At 32.9% G+C, this 21,394-nt stretch overlaps 1 long non-coding RNA gene and 1 pseudogene across 1 annotated transcript; one reads left to right on the top strand and one right to left on the bottom strand.

The window, feature by feature from the left end:
* The first annotated feature begins 12,059 nt into the window (after positions 1 to 12,059).
* On the top strand, positions 12,060 to 13,096 carry LOC111410166. The gene is made up of 2 exons (XR_002705617.1): positions 12,060 to 12,702; positions 12,843 to 13,096. It is a non-coding gene; the product is annotated as an uncharacterized LOC111410166 (long non-coding RNA).
* A 353-nt stretch (positions 13,097 to 13,449) lies between these two features.
* LOC111411231 lies at positions 13,450 to 19,631 on the bottom strand (annotated as a pseudogene).
* Positions 19,632 to 21,394: the final 1,763 nt, after the last annotated feature.

Here is a 21,394-nt window from a genome sequence, read left to right as displayed (position 1 = left end):
CATAATATTGAAACCTGCAATAATTGAACTTTGAAAATATCTTGATAAAAAAAGTTAGGAATGCAATATGAGTGGATTTGTTCATTTATTTTCATCTGTAGAAAAATTCTGTAGATGTAAGAATCAAGGGTTGTCTGACAAAACTTTTGAAAAATTAGAATTTTTTAGAAGTGCTTTATATATGGCTAGAAAAATTCTTAAGAGAATTCCACAATAAACTCTTATATAAGAAATAAAAGTAAAATCAGAATCCTTGGCAAACGGATCATATGCTATATTAACATAATGTCTTTGAAGCGAAAAACTGAGCAGTGGAAAATAAGCAGCTTATGGTTAAATAAGTGAAAAGAGATAAGTGCTATTAGCTATGGCTGATAATTCACCACGTTTAGTGAAAAATTCCTGATTCATATTTAAGCATTAGTGATATTTTTTCATTCATGGAATATTCCCGAACGGGGTACTTTTAAAATTGACCTGGTCAAAGGTTCTTATTTCCATTTTGACTTTTAAAAACTTGAAAATTATCACATTAACTTCTTGAATGGTAAAAGACAAAGATGTCCTTAAATATATTATATAATTACAAAATAATGGATAGTTTAAAAGACATTATTACCCTTTTAGTTAATAATTGAAAATCAAACACTTCCCCACTTATAAAACTGCAGAACGAGCTTCCAACACGGAAACATTCTCATTTTTCATCTGTTTGAACATCAAAATATCAAAAAACTTTCAAACGCCGAAACCAGAATTTTTTTCAGATCAATTACTTCAAATCGGTAAGTATATTTACACATGTTTAATTTCGATTTCAGTAAATTTGTGTACGTTTGAGTAGTTAAATAACACAGTAGTTAGTAGAAATATTTTTTTAACAGATCTATAATTTTTTTCTTTAGAACCATAGAAAAATAAAAAGTCATACGCAAAATAAACAGTCTGACAATCAACTGTGGAATGTTTACGAAGACTGTTAAACAACCGACAGTCGACTATCATCCAACTGTCTAACAGCCGGCAGTTTAATAGAGATAGCCGACTGTCGGCTGTAAAACAGTCCACAGTCGGCTATTTTACGATTTTTTTATTAATTTCTGTTTTGATAATTGTCTTATAATTTTAATTCACAAGTTGATTAAATAAATAAATATCTGAATTTTTGTTGTTGTAATTGATTAAAAAATTTTATATCGTCATGCAGATATAATAATCCCGGTATGTTATTTTGATGATTTCAAATTGAATAAAAATAATCGATGGGAAAATAATCAGAAAATGGAAAATTTTGTGTACCTGGAAAAAGAGTTCAACCGAACTGGAAACATCAACAACTATGCCACCCTTGAGAATCGACCAGCAACCCTGTTGAGCTATAACCCATCCAGCAGGCTGGTCCCCCTTTTTTGTCTTTCATATTGCAGCAATGTGAGCCTTTCCATGGCTTACCTATAACCAAGCTGCAAAAGAACCAGATACGCACCCAAAATAAGTAATAATTTGTATTTATTTTTCGTTCAATAATAAGGTAAAGAATCAGTGTCACATTTTGTTCTTTTTTAGAAAAATTTATACCAAATAAGACAGAGTTTTTCCTCTTCCAAGTGAAACTTCTGTGAAAAACTGTCCTAGTGTCCACTTCTGTCTGAAGCAACAATGTATTTGTTTCCATTCTCGGATTCTTGATGTTCTAATTTTGCATCTCCAAAGGGTGTCCAACCATTGAGTCCATGTTCCAGTTCTGGATTTAAAACCATGCCTCCAGAATACTGAGGTTCCATTGGCTTTGCCAAACACTGAAATAATTTATTTTTACCTCAAATTAATCCAAGAATAAGCAGATTATTTTATGCTTAAGTGAAATTTGATCCAAATGGGAGCTTGCCTCAGCGTGTATGTGTGGTCATAATGCAACTAATACGCTTGTAGACTTGTAGATCGCATACACAAAAATTGGTAAACTCAGTCACATAACAATAAGTTTGTCGATATATACACCAAAATATCTCTACTTCTCATTAATTTTATCCAACTTCAAGGATTTTGGCCTTTCAAGCAACAAAATAACAGAAAATAAAACATGTGATGAATCTTCTATCTTGAAAATAATGCCAAAACGCATAAAAAAATTTACGAACTTGAATAAACAAGAAAAAACAGTATCAGGAGAAGCACATTTTTCCTTGCACGGAGTTCATGATAAAGAGTAGTCCACTGCTTCAAAATGACAAACTCATGAGAATTAGGCCTTGAAAAAGAAAAAAAGAAAGAGAGGAAGAAAGATCTGATATCAAAAGCTATTCGAGTTTTACTAGAGGACTGTATTGCAATAGAATGGGAAAGGCTGTGAGTTTGTTCTTGTATATATACTCTTCTATTAAGTCCCCAACGATTCATTGAATAGGCTATACAAAGTAACAATTTTATTGCTCATTTTTTGTATTTTTCATGTGACATATTCGGCTTGAAAATTTGAAAATTATCACATTAACCCCTTGAATGGTAAAAGACAAAGATGCCCTTAAATATATTATACAATTACAAAATAATAGATAGTTTAAAAGACATTATTACATTTTTAGTTAATAATTGAAAATTAAACACTTCCCCACTTATAAAACTACAGAACGAGCTTCTAACAAAAAAAAACCTCTCATTTTCATCTGCTTGAACCTTAAAATATCAAAAAACTTTCAAACGTTGAAATCAGAATTTTTCTCAGATCAATCACTTCAAATCGGTAAGTATATTTATACATGCTTAATTTTGATTTCAGTAAATTAGTGTACGTTTAAGTAATTAAATAATTGGGATAATTGCAGCAGCGGTCCCAAACCTTTTCAATTTTTGCAAACTTTACCCTAACCTTCATTTTGTGCCAGCCACAATCCCAAACCTTTCAGAAATATGCACCGGGGTCCAAATGGATGAAAACTATCAATTTGACCATTAGTTGACCAATAAAATTGAATTTTGACTACTTTTGACTAAATTAAAAGGGTAAAAGGGTAACTTGATAATTACCATATTTAAAAAATGGGATAAAAAATCAAGGAAAAAAAAATTAAGAAAACAAATTAAAAAGGGAAAATTAAATAGGATCGTCTTCTTCAACCAACCCACCCCACCCCACCCCCACTATCTTTTTCCCTAAGACCAGCCACCAGCGCCACCGCCTATCACCGGTACCACCGTGACCAATCGCACACCACTGATATAAAGTTCTGTTACAAAGCACCAATAAACAATTGGAGGTTCAACAAATCATGACCGGCAAAATCTGAACCATATGCCCCAAGAACAGAAAATAAATATTGTACAGAGAAATACAACAATGCATTCTATTGAGAACAAGAAGTGATATAAATTCTTCCAGTTCTCCATTCTCCTAAGCACTTCAATAAAGAATTGGAAATTCATTGAACGTAAAGGGGGAAATAGAAATAAGTGAGAATGGAGGAATTTTTTTTAAGAGGAAAAGGGTCGAACACATTTGAAGACAACACAAGCTTGACTATTACTTCTTTGGAGGGTTTACAGTGGGCTGAGAATCTTTAACTGGTTTTGGTGCTCCATTAATAGCAATGTTTCATACTCCAACCTCCACAGCCTCCTTCTCCCCCTTTTCCTCCTTATCTGCACAACCGTTTTCCATTGCAGAGATAGAAGGGGTGAGTCTTTTAGGGCCTGCACTAATCCATGGATGATTAAGACATTGTGCTGCTGTTGGCCTTTTTTCAGGCACAAAATCGAGTATCTACACCAGGAATTCCGCCATGTCAGTGGAGTAGTGTGGGGTCGGGTGGGATGGGGTAGGGTGGTTGAAGAAGACGATGCTTTTTAATTTTCCCTTTTTAATTTGTTTTCTTAATTTTTTAATTTTTTCTTGATTTTTTGATTTTTTTTGTTCAATTTTTTAAATATGGTAATTATCAAGTTACCTTTTTACCCTTTTAATTTAGCCAAAATTCAATTTTATTGGTCAACTAATGGTCAAATTGACAGTTTCCATCCATTTGGACCCCCGGTGCATATTTCTAAAAGGTTTGGGATTGTGGTTAGCACAAAATAAAGGTTAGGATAAAGTCTGCAAAAATAAAAAAGGTTTGGGACCGCTGCTGCAATTATCCCTAAATAATATAGTAGTTAGTAGAATTTTTTTTAACCGATCTATAATTTTCTTCTTTAAAACCATAGAAAAAATAAAAAGTCATATGCAAAATAAACAATCCAGCAATCAACTGTGGATGTTAACGAAGACTGTTAGACAACTGACAGTCGACTGTTAGACAGCCAACAGTCAGTTGTTAGCCGACTGTCTAACAGCAAGCTGTCTAATAGTAGACTAACAGCCGACAACCGACAGTCGACTGTTAAATAGCCGACGTGACAGTCGACTGTTTTTATTTAACAGCCGACTGATAGTCGACTGTTTAAGCCGACCGTCGACTGTAAAACAATTCTCAGTCGGTTGTTTTACGATTTTTTTTATTAATTTCTGTTTTTGCAATTATCTTGTAATTTTAATTCACAAGTTGATTAAATAAATAAATATCTGAATTTTTGTTGATATAATTGATTAAAAAATTCTATATTGTCATGCAGATATGATAATCCAGGTCTGTTATTTCGGTAATTTCGAACTGAATGAAAGTAATCGATGGGAAAATAATTTCGATCTGAAATTTCGATTTAAAAAGGGAACTTCTCAAGTCATATTCAGGTATCACTGTTCAGAAACCAATGGAGCATTCTTTGTTAATATAGTAGCCTCTGTTATAAAAAAAAAATGCCTTTGATGGGCGTATAGGGTATAGGTCAAATAGTTTTGCAAAAGGTGGTTCTAGGAGCGTAACGATCAAAAGGCTGGCTAGAATAACTTGTATAAAAAAAAGGCAAGACGAGGTGACTTGTGGAATTTGGTCTAATGGTAAGACGATAGGTCCAAACCATTTAGATCTCATCCATTAATGTCCATTTAGTTATTGGATGTGTGACTTTTCACCAAAACTCCATTTATACCCAATCCATCTAATCTGCCACAACATCTAACCATACAATCAACAAAACAAAAAAACTTCAAATCACCCCTTTAAAAGAATTCAATACAGGTGGCCTACTAATCTAATCATTGCAAGATACTTTAAAACCCTGCAAAATACTTCCTTGGGAAGGTAGTCATCGTCATTTTTTTTTTGTATAATTGACAAGTACATGGACTGAATTTGGGCATTTAATTCTTAGAAACCCAAATTTATTTCTTGTTAGTTTGATTGACTTTTACAGTCCAATGCTTATTAATACACAAGTCCTAGCGGGAAGAATCTCCAGTTAAAATATGATCAGCATCTGGCAAACAATTTTTAAAATAGTACCCAAGAAGGGGGAAATTAACAATACATGTATTTAATTAACTTGTAGCCTGCTCTACAATTTTAATTCAAGGAACTCACAAAACCCTGCTCGTTGCTACTCAACTTACTTATTCCATTGTGAAGTACTTTTACATGAAGCTAAATTAGGGGCAGCCATTTACTTAAGAATTAATGACCGTATAAAATACTGTGTATATAAAGAATATAATATACTTAGTATACTTAAGCCTTAATCACCATATAAAATACGTGAATAAATAATACGAAGGATCAAAAATTGCACCGTTAACAGCAGCAAAAACATTGAAAAGGCAAGATTACTAAGGGAACTACTACAAACACGTAAAAATCAGCAGTCATATGTAGAATAAAACAAAAAATCGTGTGAAAGTTACACGGTATAATCACTGAAATGAACTGATTTTGTAAGATTATGCTTGAGCTATTTTGCGGCAAATCGCACTTTCTTGAGGAAACCCCAGTTCAATTTGGTTGGCAAAAAACATAGAAATAAAAAAAAAAGTGGCGTAATTTTCAGTTCTCTCTAGCCATTTTGTAGCGGTAAAAGAGCACATATATTAATTTGTGGAATGTTTCGGAAAGAATGTTAGGTGGTCTCAGGTGAGGGAATAATGAGAAGTATTATTTTATTATAAATAATTGAAGAGAAATAATATAATAATAAAATAAAATATAGTACACATGAAATAATAAACCACATACATTAGTAAAAGTTATATATTATTCCTTCACAGGAAAATTCTGCTAATTATAAGCGATAATTCGCACGTCTTTTATGTATACAATAGTTTATTCATGAAATTTGAGATACGTATAGGTGTATTAGTTCATACATGAAATTTGAAATGTGCTTCTTGAATTTTATCAGACGGCTCCAACCCAAATTGACGGATCTTGGAATAATTTGTGGTTGTGTAAGAGATTTCCACCTCATAATCTCCGTGAAAAAGAGAAGTGTTAAAGTAACCAAAAGCATCGGTTGTACTAGCAAACCTTCGTGCCTCCATACCTTCATTATATTGTCGAGGGCATTCCCAGTTGGCAAGTTATTGAAATTTTTATTTGTGAAGCACATTTTCCAGCATCCTTTAGTACTCATTGACCCCCACATTATTATGTCATGAATTGCTGGATGTGCATAAAATTCCTTTATGAGTTGAGTTAGGTACAATGCCTACACGAAAGAATAAAGTTGTAGTCAATTATATGAATCATTTTGGGTCGCCTCTCTATTCAAAACTTTGAGTAATAGAAGATATTTCGTGAAGAAAATTGTCAATGAGAATTTTCACCTGTTTAGGTCTACGGGAAACATCAAGTTCTGTAATCCAAATTGGCAATTTTGTGGAAGCAAGCATATCGAGTGAAGCCCGAACATAAGGTAGATTTGGTGTATCAAAATGTGATTCGAGTCCAATTCCAAGAGGCCCATATAGCCTTGTTCTCTAATCAATTTGATTTTCTCTAAGTACATAGTTGGAGTCACACATGTATCTGAAGGACGTTTTAGTGTGCTGCAGTCATTCAGAAAAGGGATTGCCTTCTGATCAATTTGATGAGCCATTTGTAGGAAAGTAGTTGATACATTTCTCCCCATTCTCTCTTCGTAGTGTGAAAAGTGGAGTTTTTCATTGATAACATCCCAATGAAAAACTTGGCCTGAGTAGTGTTTCATTATAGATTTCATTCTTTTTTCAGTGGCTAATGGTAGATCTTTTCTTGGAAGCCTTTTTACCCATGAAGGTTGATACCTAGGATCGTCCCATAATACATTGTGACCTCGTACCAAGATGTTGTTCTCCTTCGCAAATTTTGGCATGGTATCAGACTCGGAATAGTTTACTTTCCCCGGACCTTTCTCAGTCGAGTACCACTTCATTTCGTTCTCAAATACCGTGTACTTGAACCCGGACAGAAACCATTCTTGATAGGCCTTGTTCTCTAAAATGAACTTACTAACTGCATTGCCAAATGGAAATGTTTGTTGTATCTGTTTCACAGAGATTTTTGCATTTTCTAATGGTAGGCCTTGAGAATCAACAACTTGAGATTTCACTCGATGCTTTCTTATCTGTAATTATGTCATACGTTAGGTATAGTCGATTTATAATAAATGGGGAGAAGAAAATCATACTATAGTTAGATATAAAGTTGCTAGAATTTGAATATAATGCCATCTTCTCAATGCTTTGATCTTGATGGGAATCCCATTCCTCTTGAGTAACTGGTTGCAATGAAATGCTATCTGCCCATATCTCGACTGCAGTATCATTGGCCTAAAATGGGAGAAAACCATAACTTGAATCACGAGAATCCCAAAAAAAAATAATCCCAACAAGAAAGGAAATATCTTAAAACTAGGGGTGTCAAATGGTTCAAGCTGGCATTTTCCGAGAGAATCACAGCCTTGCAGAATCAGAAAATGGAAAATTTTTTGTACCTGGAAAAAGAGTTCAACCGGACTGGAAGTATCAAAAACTATGCCACCCTTGAGCATCGACTAGCAGCCCTGTTGAGCCATGACCCATCCAGCAGGCCGGTCCCCATTTTTTGTCTTGAATATTACAGCAATGTGAGCCTTTCCATGGCTTACCCGTAACCAAGCTGCAAAAGAACCAGATACGCACCCAAAATAAGTAATAATTTGTATTCACTTTTCTTTCAATAATAAGGTAAAGAATCAATGTCACATTTTGTTCTTTTTAGAAGAATTTATACCAGATAAGACAGAGTTTTTCCTCTTCCAAGTGAAACTTGTGTGAAAAACTGTCCTGTGTCCACTTCTATCTGAAGCAACAATGTATTTGCTTCCATCCTCCGCTTCTTGATGTTCTAATTTTACATCTCCAAAGGTTGTCCAACCATTGAGTCCATGTTCCAGTTCTGGATTTAAAACCATGCCTCCAGAATACTGAGGTTCCATTGGCTTTGCCAAACACTGAAATAATTTATTTTTACCTCAAATTAATCCAAGAGTAAGCAGATTATTTTATGCTTAAGTGAAATTTGATCCAAATGGGAGCTTGCCTCAGCAGTGTATGTGTGATCATAATGCAACGAATATGCTTGTAGACCTGTAGATCGTGTACACAAAAATTGGTAAACTCGGTCATATCTTCCAAGTGAAACTTCTGTGAAAAACTGCCCTGGTGTCCACTTCTGTCTGAAGCAACAATGTATTTGCTTCCATCCTCCGCTTCTTGATGTTCTAATTTTACATCTCCAAAGGTTGTCCAACCATTGAGTCCATGTTCCAGTTCTGGATTTAAAACCATGCCTCCAGAATACTGAGGTTCCATTGGCTTTGCCAAACACTGAAATAATTTATTTTTACCTCAAATTAATCCAAGAGTAAGCAGATTATTTTATGCTTAAGTGAAATTTGATCCAAATGGGAGCTTGCCTCAGCAGTGTATGTGTGATCATAATGCAACGAATATGCTTGTAGACCTGTAGATCGTGTACACAAAAATTGGTAAACTCGGTCATATAACAACAAGTTTGTCGATATATACACCAAAATATCTCTACTTCTCGTTAATTTTATCCAACTTCAAGGATTTTGGCCTTTCAAGCAACAAAATAACAGAAAATAAAACACGCGATGAATCTTCTGTCTTGAAAATAATACCAAAACGCATAAAAAAATTTACGAACCTGAATAAATAAGAAAAAACAGTACAGGAGAAGCGCATTTGTAGAGTTCATGATAAAGAGTAGTCCACTACTTCAAAATGACAAACTCATGAGAATTAGGCCTTCAAAAAGAAAAAAAGAAAGACAGGAAGAAAGATTTGATATCATTTAAATTTAAAATTAAAAGAATTATTAAATATTACAATTATAAAAATTAATTAAATTCGATGAACGAAAAGAATATTATTTATAAAAAAATTAATAAAATTAAAAATGAAATTTAAATTTAGAATTAAATAATTATTAAAAATTACAATTACAAAAACTAATTAAATTCGATGAACGAAAAGAATATTATTTCTAAAAAATAATTAATAAAAATAAATATGAAATTTAAAATTAAATAATTATTCAAAATTACAGTGACAAAAATTAATGAAATTCGATTAATGAAAAGAATATTATTTATAAAAACTATTAATAAAAATAAAAACGAAATTTAAATTTAAAATTTAAAGAATTATTTAAAATTACAATTACAAAAATTAATTATATTCGACGAATGAATTTAATTATTATTTATAAAAAAATGAGGAAATAAAACTAAATATTCAAATTAAAATTAAAAGAATTATTTAAAATTACAATGACAAAAAGTAATTAAATTCGGTTAACGAAAAGAATATTATTTATAAAAAACTAAATATGAAATTTAAATTTAAAATTAAAATTAAAAGAATTATTAAATATTACAATTATAAAAATTAATTAAATTCGATGAACGAAAAATTATTATTTATAAAAAAAGGGGAAATAAAAGTAAATATTCAAATTAAAAATTTTATTTAAATTTGACAACTAAATAAATTATTATTTATTAAAAACTAATAATTAAAATCGTTAACAATCAAACAGTCGGCCCAAATAATGGGCCGACTTAACGGTCAACAGTCAGCCCATGAAAAAACAAAAAACAGTCATGGGCTGACTGTTGACAATTGGGCCAGATCGGCTGTTAACAGATCTACTATTAACCCGACTGTTAACGGTCGGATTTTTCCCAAATGCCGGTTGCGTTTGTAGTCGGTAGTTTTATCGGCTTTTCTAACTGGAAAATCTCTATTTCCGACGAGAAAAGCTTACAAATCTCAAAATCCACCTATTATTCTCTAATTTAGACCATATGTTCATACTTCTACACCTACATAACCAATAATACATTCCAAAAACCTCCACAAATTCAACATTCACACACAATATGAAAATCTAAACATTAATCTAGTTAATTAACAACTCGAGGTTTATCTTGACAAGAAGAAGGTCGCCGGAGATAAACTGAAAACGTCTCTGACCGACTGGAACCGACCGTAACTTTTCCTTGATTTTGGTCGACTGTAAGCAAATGGGAAAGTGACCGCCTGAGGGTATTTTGGGATTTTGACCTTTAAAATCAATTTTCGTTTTTTCTTCTAAAAACCGGTCAAAGGTTACTTTGGAAATACACATGGGTTAGGGGGTCATTTTCAATAATTTTCCTCATCAATGGACTCCAATCAGAATACAATTTTCATCATTTCTCATAAACAAATTCTCCCCAATTCAAATACCCATTCCAATTGGACCGTGCTGCATGTACAGTCCTAATCGGATTGTACATGTACAGCCCCCTCACATCGGAGGAGACCCACGCACATTAAAAAAAATTGAAGTGAGGCCCCTCATTGTGAGGGGGCTGTGAAGCATGATGTATAGCAAATGCTATACATTCAGCTTCATCCATTCCAATTACACCAAAACTTCAGTTGAAATCCACCCAAAAAATTCCTCAAATCAAAGTCCCAGTTGAGAAAATGAAGAATGTCGAAGCCTCAATCCCAACCATGTCCGATATCATGGAGTCATCGAGAAGACAAAATCTCGATCTTCAGCTTCAAACATTCGGGCCTTTTTTCAGAATCACAGCCAAAAGCTTGCAAACTCGAAGGGAATTGGGTAGAGCTGAAGGAGTGATTAGGGTTTGGTATGGCGGCAAAATTCTGCATTTGGATTCAATTAGACTGCAAAGAGAGATGCTGGGAATGGAGAAATCAATATTTGGTATTGGACTGTTCATTGGAGCAGTGGCAATTAGACATGGATATGATTCTGGTTGCAAAAAAACTGAGCTGCTAGCCATCAATGACACTGACCTTTACCATTTGAAGGTTTATTACTTCCCTTTGATTTATGTTTACAAATTTATTCAAATGTTGATGTTAAAATCTCACTTTCTTACATAAAAAATGTTAAATTTCATATGGAATGAAGAAATTTCTTATTGATTGAATATGCAATACAATGGTGCATATATTACATCCATATCCTGCTATTCATGGAAATAAATTAATCTTGGCATAAATAATTGATAAAGGGAATAATTTCTCAGTTATAGCTAAATCCCTAAATAACCTTCTCAATCCCTATAATCATGCTCAATACTCCCCCTCAAGTTGGAGCATGAAGATCTGTAATGCCCAACTTGTGAATTGATGAAAATAACCTCCAAATTGATGTAGAATGTCGAAATTCTTTTTTTTTTAATAAGAAAAAACCCCTAGGTTGTTTAAGGGGCACGGGAGAGTCGATAAAAATCAAGGTACCGACCTCCAAAATTTTGTTTTAAAAAAACCTCTAGTTTGTTTAAGAGGCAGAAAACCCCTAATTTGTTTAAGGGGCACGGGAGAGGAGGTAAAATTCAGGGTACCGACCCTTCAAAATTTTATTTTTGAAAACCCCTAATTTGTTTAAGGGGCAAAGTTAAAAAAAATCCCTAATTTGTTTAAAGGACATGGGAGAGTTGGTAAAATTCAGAATACCGACCTTCCAAATTTTTGTTTTAAAGAAAACCCCGAATTTTGAAAGGGGGCAAGGGGAGAGCCGGTAAGAATCAAGGACCGACCCTCCAATTTTATTTTTTTGTTTTTTTGGAAAAAAACAACTTTAAAAAAATTAAAAATTAGAGCGGACCCATTTTGGCATGGGCTAAAAATTTCAGTAGCCCAAGTCAAAAATAATTTCAGCATCCCAGGAAAATTACTGCAGCAACCCAATTAGTAGTCCAATTTTTGAGGAAATTTTCATGACCCAATTAAATCAATCACCGACCCAATAGCTGAATTACTGACAAATCACCATGGCCCAAAATTATATCAAACTAGTCCATTACCAGGCCTAAACATCAATTAACCGACCCAATAACCAATAACCCAGCAATCCACCAAACTACAAAGAAACCCAATTAGGACAAAAACTGTTTCAAACTCTTCCCAAACCTAAAAGAATCACCTAGGCAGACGGTAGACGTGAATAACCCATTCAGGTCGGCGCCAGTTTTTTTTTTTTTTTTTAAACGAGCTCTGGCGGGTGAGCAATTTGAACCACCGTCCATTCCTTCTCCAATTTCAACCAACGCTTTTGTGAGATGGTTTGCCTTGCCTTCTAATAGTTGAAGCTATCAACAGTTTGCTGTGAATTTGTTCCCAATAAGTTTATTTTGGGGTAATTTTTTTTTGGGTATTGCAAGAAGCATCGATGAAAAGGACAAAGTTTCGTTGGACGACGAATCCGAGGGCTGTGACGAACAAACAAAACTGAAAGTGGGTTACTGAGTTTCTTGGAACTTTTGGAGGTAAATGATAAATGGTGAATGGTGAAATTTGAGGGGTATTCTGGGCTTGAAATCAGAATAATCAAAAAATAAATTGGTTGGATTTTGGATTGAGCCTTTTGCGCATTTTATTTGTTGAATTCTCAATTTTGGTTTTGTAGATTGAAGCAGAAATATTTAGGAAGAGAATGGGAGACTATTTCAGATCGTAGGAGTCGGACAAGTGGCCGGCCGAATTAGACCAAGGCCATTAGGTAGGATCGTAGCATAGATTTTGAAAAGTAAATTTTGAAAAGAAAAAAAAGTTGCACTGCCGCTCGTCGGAAACGCAAATCAATGGATAGTTTGTTTAGGAACTGATACCATGTTAAATTTCATATGGAATGAAGAAATTTCTTATTGATTGAATATGCAATACAATGGTGTATATATTACATCCATATACTGGAAATAAATTAATCTAGGACAAAAATAATTAATAAAGGGAATAATTTCTCAATTATAGCTAAATCCCTAAATAACCTTCTCAATCCCTATAATCATGCTCAATAAAAAAACATGGACTAGATAAGGGGAAGTTAAAATTCATAAGAATACTTTTATTCAAAATGTCATAATTCTACTCTCATATGTTTAAAGATGAACACTTCATTTTTCGAACTGTTTTTTCGTGTCTAGATTGAATGCTATTGAGACTCAAAAAAAAAGAAAAAAGAAGCCATTTCTTAGCCCTTCAACAAAATCTAATCCTTGGTCAAATAAAAATTCATCATAACCTCAAGAAGATGATGTTCTTTGATTCTTAAATCTAGTACACCATTTGATCATAAGATCTTCAACATTTGCATCCATTCGTGTGCCAACACCTCCCCAAACTAACATGTGCCCCAGATCTCCAAGTGATGAACTAGTCACCTCATGCACAACCCTAAATCCAATTCTTTTGTAAAATCTTACAAGCTGCTATATTGGAAACTTATTAGTAAGTACATTCTGTACAAATCACATTCAAGAATGTATTTATAGCGTAACAAATTTCATATTATCATATAAAACTCTTAGCTCAGGGTTTAGCTAAAAAAGTTCGTAAAAATCATAATGAAAGTCAACAATTAATTTTAATCATAATTTTTTCAACCATGCACTTCATCAATTTTTATCAAATCTACTGAAAATCTAATTTTTAGAAAAATCAATCGGGGTTAATAATGTTCCTTGTGAATTCAAAAGCCCGTTAATTATTTTTGCCGTTTTTGATAGGGACATCACCTCAACCCCAACGCAATCAAGTTAATCCATTGCTCTTTCATTCTTTTTCAAATCACACACAAGACTTCAAACTTACACCCGCTATTCCTAAACATCTTTCTTACTTTCTAAGAAACCTAACTCGATATCATCAGAAAGCTTCCAGTACATAAGCCAAGTAAAATGACCCATTCCTTTCACAATCAAATACATGCTCTGTTAATCAGCAAAAATACCACTTCTATCTAAAGCACCACGGTTGAAATACACAATTAAGCACTCTGGGTCGATTCTGTTTTGAGGCTAGAAGCTTCACCTTCTGTTTCGTCAGCAGTCTTCTCTTCGGACTTTTCAGCTTCCAGCTCTTCATCATCACTATCCTCGAGGTCATCCCCCATAGCATCATCTCTTAGGCCACCCATGTCACCGAATTTCGAGAAATCCATTCCACCCATATCAAAATCAGCAGGACCAGCTTCATCATCTGCATCCACCCATTTATCCCAATCCACTTTTAATAGTGAGGTACCTTCTCATCTCCCCGCAATAATTTCGTCCACCATTTCTTCTCTGCTTTCTCCAAGACGCAAAATATATGTCTCACACCTATGTTTATTTTGCTCTCCTCTACATTAACTTTATCATGAAGCTTTAGGTTCAGTTCATACAAACTGTTGTCCGTTCCAGCTGTAGCAGAGAATGTAAAAACTCCCTCTGGATCAAGATTGACCTTAGGATTTATAGCATCAGGCAGTGGCACTGTAAGATATACCAAATCCTCCCTTTCCGCCTATTATATTATTGTTCGAAATTCAATTAAGGAATGTAGATGGAATGAAACACATGAAAGAAGCCAAAGAAAATCGGTGTGGAAACCAAACAGTGGAAATGTAAAGATAAAAAATGGAGGCCCATTGTTTGTGCCATGCGACAGCATAGCATTTTGGCCATGCGGTCGCATGGCCATCTACCGAGATTCAAAGGGTGTTTTTTGTTTACTCTATGCGACCGCATAGGTTAATACTATGTGGTCACATAGTACTAAACTTGTGACCGTTGGTGGTGGTTTTCTGAACGTTGCAAATTCAATTTTGGTGGCCTTTCATGTACATTTTGGCACCATTTCGTGAGTATAGACAATGTCTATAAATAGTGGAGCAATGTTCAAGCCAAACACATGAGAAAAACATATTGTGATTCATATATCATTCCACACCAAGATTAAACACTTGATTCATATTCCTACTCATTTCTTTCTTGTGTTCTTAAAGTTTTGGAGGATTACACTTATACGTTGGTGCTAGATCTTTTACAAAACTTGTTATAATCCTACAAATCGTTTGCCAAGATCCTTAAGCATCTCATTCAATCCCGAGAGAAGGCAAATATAGTTTGAGGACAGCGATTACGCATTCGAGCCTTCATATTCGTTTTGATCTTCATCTTGTCTATTTCATCTTCTTGATAAAAATGGTTTTTGGTTCATTCTCTATTTTCCTCAGTGATGTAATTTTCCCAAACTTCACCTCAGGATGTCGACTCATAATGGAATTTAGTGAGAGACAATAACCCAAGAAATGCAGATCAGCAAGGTGTATGTACTTAGATTTTTTCTCTTATTCGTGTGTTTCAACTCACTCTTCGAGGCATGGTTGCAGTACAATGTTACTTGATACGAGAAATTGTAAATGATTTCACATATTTCTTTTGGTTGAATCTTGTTTAGTTATATTCTTACGTTTTTTCTCCCATTTGTGTGTTTCAGCTCACTCTTTGAGCCATGCTTGCAGTACTATGTAACTTGATACAAGAAACTTGTAAATGATTTCACATTATTTCAATTGGTTGAATCTTGTTTAGTTCGATGTGCAAAATATTTGTGACAAATTGTTGAGTATGATTCTATTCAAATGATAAAATCCGTTGTATCAAACAATAACCAATAACATAACGGATAGAAGAAAGCATGGTACGATTCAAATTCCTTTGGAAGTAGCCGATCATATTCAGAGGAAAAAGAAAAGAAAAAAGGGGTGAAAATTGTGGCACGTGACTAAAATTGGACCGAAGGAAGACAAAATGAGAATATGAGATCAACACAGCTCATTACTCATTTGCCTTTCGTGTTCAACTAACGACATTAGATTCGAATAAAAACTTAAGAAAACAATTAGAAATTCGAAGTTGTCAAGATTTATGCATACTTTATTATAACTTATTATTACATTGTGTTTCTCTAATCGATGAATGATGAATAGGCGATGAGATAAGATTACCTTCTGAATATTAGATATTAACATGTCAGAAGATGATTGCTAGGTGTAATCAATGAGCCGTTTTAATATTATCTTGTGCAGGTAAAATCAAGTGCTTAAAGGAAATCCTGGACCTGCATGAATTGATAAAATTGTTAGAGATGACTAGGGTCTATGAAAAATGGATAGCAAAATTTATGGGCAATATTGGATACGTGCTGAGCTTAACAATTGTGCTTTGGGTTATATTTTGAGACTTCTTGTGTGTCCAAGATAGAAGACTTGTGAATGTTGTCTAGAGAACAAATTTTGCAGTATTCATTTTTCTACTGAAAGAGATGGACATAAGTGAAAATTCAAATACAACTTGGGTTAAGAATTATTGTTTTCAACTGTATAGATTCGATGTCGAGAAAATGCACATATTATATCAAGGAAATAATTGTGCCGACCATCTTGTAAATATGAGAGAGATTATAGATTCAATGATGAAGTATGGTTGTGTTAGAGAATTCGCCCAAATTCATGAATCTTTTAATTTTTGCAAACATAACATGAGTTGCCTCTGTTAGAAGGCGATAATCTCTCTCTCTCTCTCTCTCTCTCTCTCTCTCTATATATATATATATATATATATATATATAGTCACTCGGATCAATCTAGTTGATAGATTATTGGGCTGATCCTATTAATATGATGTATAAAACTAACACGACTTGAAGCATCTCCAGTTCAAACCGCTAATTGCCTTTTACGTGACATGTAGATAGAAGGGATTTCGATCCACACGACATTGATGTCTAATGAATATATGATTATATTCAAACTTCATCTCCAATAATTTTCCCTAAAACTTTATTTTTGTCAATCATATATATTTAATAGAAAAGAGAAAAGGTATAAACAAGAGGAAAAAATAAGAAATGGGAGAGAGAGTTTAAATTTTTTTCCTCACCATTCCATAACAGACCATCCATACCTATAAGGTTCTTTTAACAATGTCTTCTTTTTTATCTTAGCCCTTTTTGATCCCCATATGGGTAAAATGTAATTATGAAATAGTGATTTTTTAAAGAATATGTGGTTGAAAAGTAAGGAATTTTTTTTGAAATACGTGTATAATTATTTTATTAGAGTGTGTGGTTGAAAATGATATTTGAAAAAATGAATACTTGATAAAAATAAGGCTCAAATAAGGGCTTAGTGTTCCACCTAACTTGCATTGAAGGATAATTTTTGTAGGCATCCGTAATTTTTGTGCAACTAGTCAAAGTTGAATGTATATTGCACGTTATTTTAAAATACTTTATAAATGATGTAAAAGTAATATTTGGTACCAATTTGTTAACGGATTTGATGAGTTTCGGACGAATTAAAAAAAAATTAGCATAGAAATTTAAGAGAATAAAACTATACTCTCAAAACTCAATTTCTATCGTTCAAATTTTTTGTAATGGTGAAATACTAAAAATGAGCAATCATTTTATATTACATTTGATACATAAAAATTAATTGTTAATACATAAATTTAAACACCCATTAAAATTTATAGATACACAAATATGAATAAATTCATCTATAATAACTTTATATTCATGTAATTCAATATTCATCAAGTGAGAATTCATTGAATATAAGTTATTATGAATATAATTAATTGAGAATTAATAACACAAATTTTATAAATGATAATAATTATGTAGTATTTATTTCATCTCGAAAAATGAACAGTAAAGTATTATTGAAATAATTGAATTGTAGGAGGGTCAAAATCATTCAAAAAATGATTCTCCCTTGATGTGATAATTTAATATATTATAGATAAGTTAGCATTGCAGATGTTCTTAACTAAGGGGTTGTTTAACGAGCTTTTGACAATAATTTTAGTTGATTTTGACAAAAATAGATAAAATATGTGGTTCAAAATTTGATAAAAATTATAAATTTCCTGAAATATGTAATTAAAATTAATTTTTGACTTGGGCTCCACTTTTTAAATTTTCCAAAGAAAGCACTACATCCAATTCAAAGTCCAAAATTGCCAACATTTTAGGGCAACTTACAAAAATACCCTTAAAATTAGACATCTTTTGAAAAATCATATGAAAAGTTTTTCGGAAGTAAAAAATACTACATAAAATTAAAAAGTGACACAATGTCACTTTTTTTTTTAATAAAAATTGTCTCTTTTCTTAAAAAGAAAAAAGAAAAAGTGACACAATGTCACTTTTAAAAGTGTAATTTCACCTTTTTTTTTTTATTAAAAAAGGACATACAATCTCATTTTTATTAAAAAGTGACGATTGTCACTAAAAAAAATGTAATAAAAATTTCAAGACGATTGAAAAAAGTGACAAATTCAAAAAAAAGTGACAACTACATACAAAAGCGACAAAAATTCAAAAAGTGGTAGAAATTTAAAAAAAAAAGTGACGAATTTTAAAAAGTAACACAGATTCAAAAAAAGTGATAGAAAAAAAAAGTGACACTTTGCCACATTCTCCTTGAATAAACGCTTTGCATGCATCAATCTAATTGATTCAAAGTTTTTCCTTTTTATATGTACAAAATAAGGTTGGATTTTGTACGTTCAAATTTTCAAAATAACGCAAACATATGTATCTAATTAATTGCTCCAATAACATAATGTAACTTTTTTTTTTTCAGAAAAGTGACGTTCTATCACTTTTTCACATTCTTCTTAAACAAATACATTGCATGCATCAATCTAATTTATTCAAAACTATTTTTTATGTATTAGTATAAAACAAGTCTTGAATTTGTACGTTCAAATTTTTACAAATGCATACTTATGCATCTTGTTAAATGTTCAAATGAGATATTGTGACTTTTATTTAGTAAAGTAACAGAATGTCACTTTTTCACATTCTCATTTCGTCAAACACCTCGTATGCATTAGTTTAATTGATTCAAAACTAATTTTTCATATGTATTGACACAATCAATTTTCACAAAGGTCTTACCATCATAATGCTAAAAAATATCTCATTTTTCTATTGACAAATAAAATGTTGATTTTCAGCCAAAATTTAGCTAAAATACCTGAGATTTTTCTCTGCAAAAACTCATGCACACTCTAGACGTTTAAGACAAATTAGTATTCCTTCACCATTCACCTGTCTTCATCTGCATTTTCATAGTTATCATACTTATGTCAATGCCTATTATGTTACAAAATAACACTTGCCCTGTTAGCTCCTATTCATTACAAATCCTTGTTTTTTAGTTTGAGGGTTTCATGCTTGATTCACGTGCCATTGCCAATGCCTCCACAAGCACCACCTCCCAAACTTATTGCCACAATTTCTCAAGCTTTAGACTGCTCATCATGAAGGAAAGTACAATTCTCACCATACGGACATCCTTCCTTTGTAGAGAATTTCTATCAATGCCTCCATATATAAGACATTTGTGCATCCTCGCCATTTGCTGTAATCGGAATCAGAAGCGCCTCCCTCAACTTTGATGACACTCCTCGTTCTTCTTGATTTCTGGTGGTGCTTGTGCAACCAATTATTGATAGTGGGAAGCAAAACATAGATTTGTGGTGGGAGTTACGGGATTTCTGGTTTTGGGGGTTTCTAAGGTTGTAGGGTTCGAACGTAATTAATACGGGAGTTAGGATTTTAATTAGTTTTAGGGGGTGTTTTCTAATTTATTATTTTTTTAGGGTACCCAGCCTAATTTTCCCTTTTACCAATTGCTACGTCATTAGTTCGCAACCAAGTTAGGCTTTGTTTGTCTTCTAATCTTCCACATTCGACCACATTATTTTTTTACAGCACTCATTTTCAATCACACATTTTTCATTAAAATAATATTAAACGTAAATTAAAAACTTTTCTTTCTTTTTTAACCACACATATCAACATCAATCACTATTTTATAATACATTACTCATAAATAATGGCGCACAAACAAGCACTGTCGCCAAGCTTACAATATGGTTGCACAATTGATGGGTGGGATGATGAAACCGCCTTAGCCTTTCCGGAGCAACGATTGGCACCTTAGGGTGCACAGACTCGAACGTGCAGCCTTGGAGTAGCTACTATTTGCTCGAGTATCTTGAGGATAATTTTGTCTTTCAAGGGGCATTTATGGTATTTAAGTTCCTTCATCTTTGTTTTCATTATTGAACAGTTGATTACATTGAATTGATTCCTATTTTTGTTAAAATATATTATTCTTTCTCTCCTTTTCAATCACACATTCTATATTACACATAAATCTAAAACTTTTCTTAATCTTTTAACCACATATTTTCCATTAATCTACTATTCTAAAATACATCTTTTCAATTTAATGGAGTTCAAACAAGTCCTGAATACAACCTTAGTGAAGGACTGAAGGTTTTCTTTAGTCTGATAATAATAATAATAATAATAGTAATAATAATAATAATAATAATAATAATAATAATAATAATAATAATAATAATAATTTTCTTTTAATTCAACCTGTTATATTTATTATCTCTTTAATATTTTCATTTCATTTTTTTCTCTATCTTATTTTTCACTGTTCACTATTTTTTCTTTATATAAAAAAAAGGACCAATTTGTAATTGAATTATTTTTATATAAAAAAGTTTCGTGGGTCGGTTTTTTTGTTGTTTTTAAGTGGGTTCGATTTTTTGGCTACGTAGGTGGGTTGGGTCGGGTTGTGGGTTAACCTATAAAAACCAACCCAACCCGCCCAACCCAACTCGAACTTGAAAAAAAAAATGCGTAAATGGCTAATCGCTCGGTCACTCCCAAATCCAAAAGAAGCCCTTTAATGATTTGGAGCATGTTGTATTGATGAAATTTTTTTACCTTATAAGTTCCAATCCCGTGCCGCTATTAGAGAATTTTGTGAGAAACCAACTTCTAAATTGGTTGTGATTTTTGCTTTTTAGTGTCTCAGTTGAATTTTATCTATGCTGTGGTAATTAGTTTTGTAAATTTTGAGGCTCTGAGACTATGTTAGTGATGCTTTACACCCAAAAATGAATAACTTTAATCTTTATTAACAAGTTGTCCTAAACCGACCAACCCAACCCGACCCGACCGATACTTGATTGAGTTGGGTTGGGTTGGGTTAAATTTCGACCAAACCGATCAGGTTGGGTTGGGTTAGGGTTGGGGCGAAAACTGACCCAACCCAACCCAACCCACCCCTAATGGCAGCATCACTGTTCACCTTGA

The sequence above is a fragment of the Olea europaea genome, chromosome 15, assembly GCF_002742605.1.
Source record: "Olea europaea var. sylvestris chromosome 15, O_europaea_v1, whole genome shotgun sequence".
NCBI classification, from domain to species: domain Eukaryota; kingdom Viridiplantae; phylum Streptophyta; class Magnoliopsida; order Lamiales; family Oleaceae; genus Olea; species Olea europaea.
Note: the sequence above shows the minus strand (reverse complement) of the source record. Positions and strands in the feature narration are given on the sequence as shown.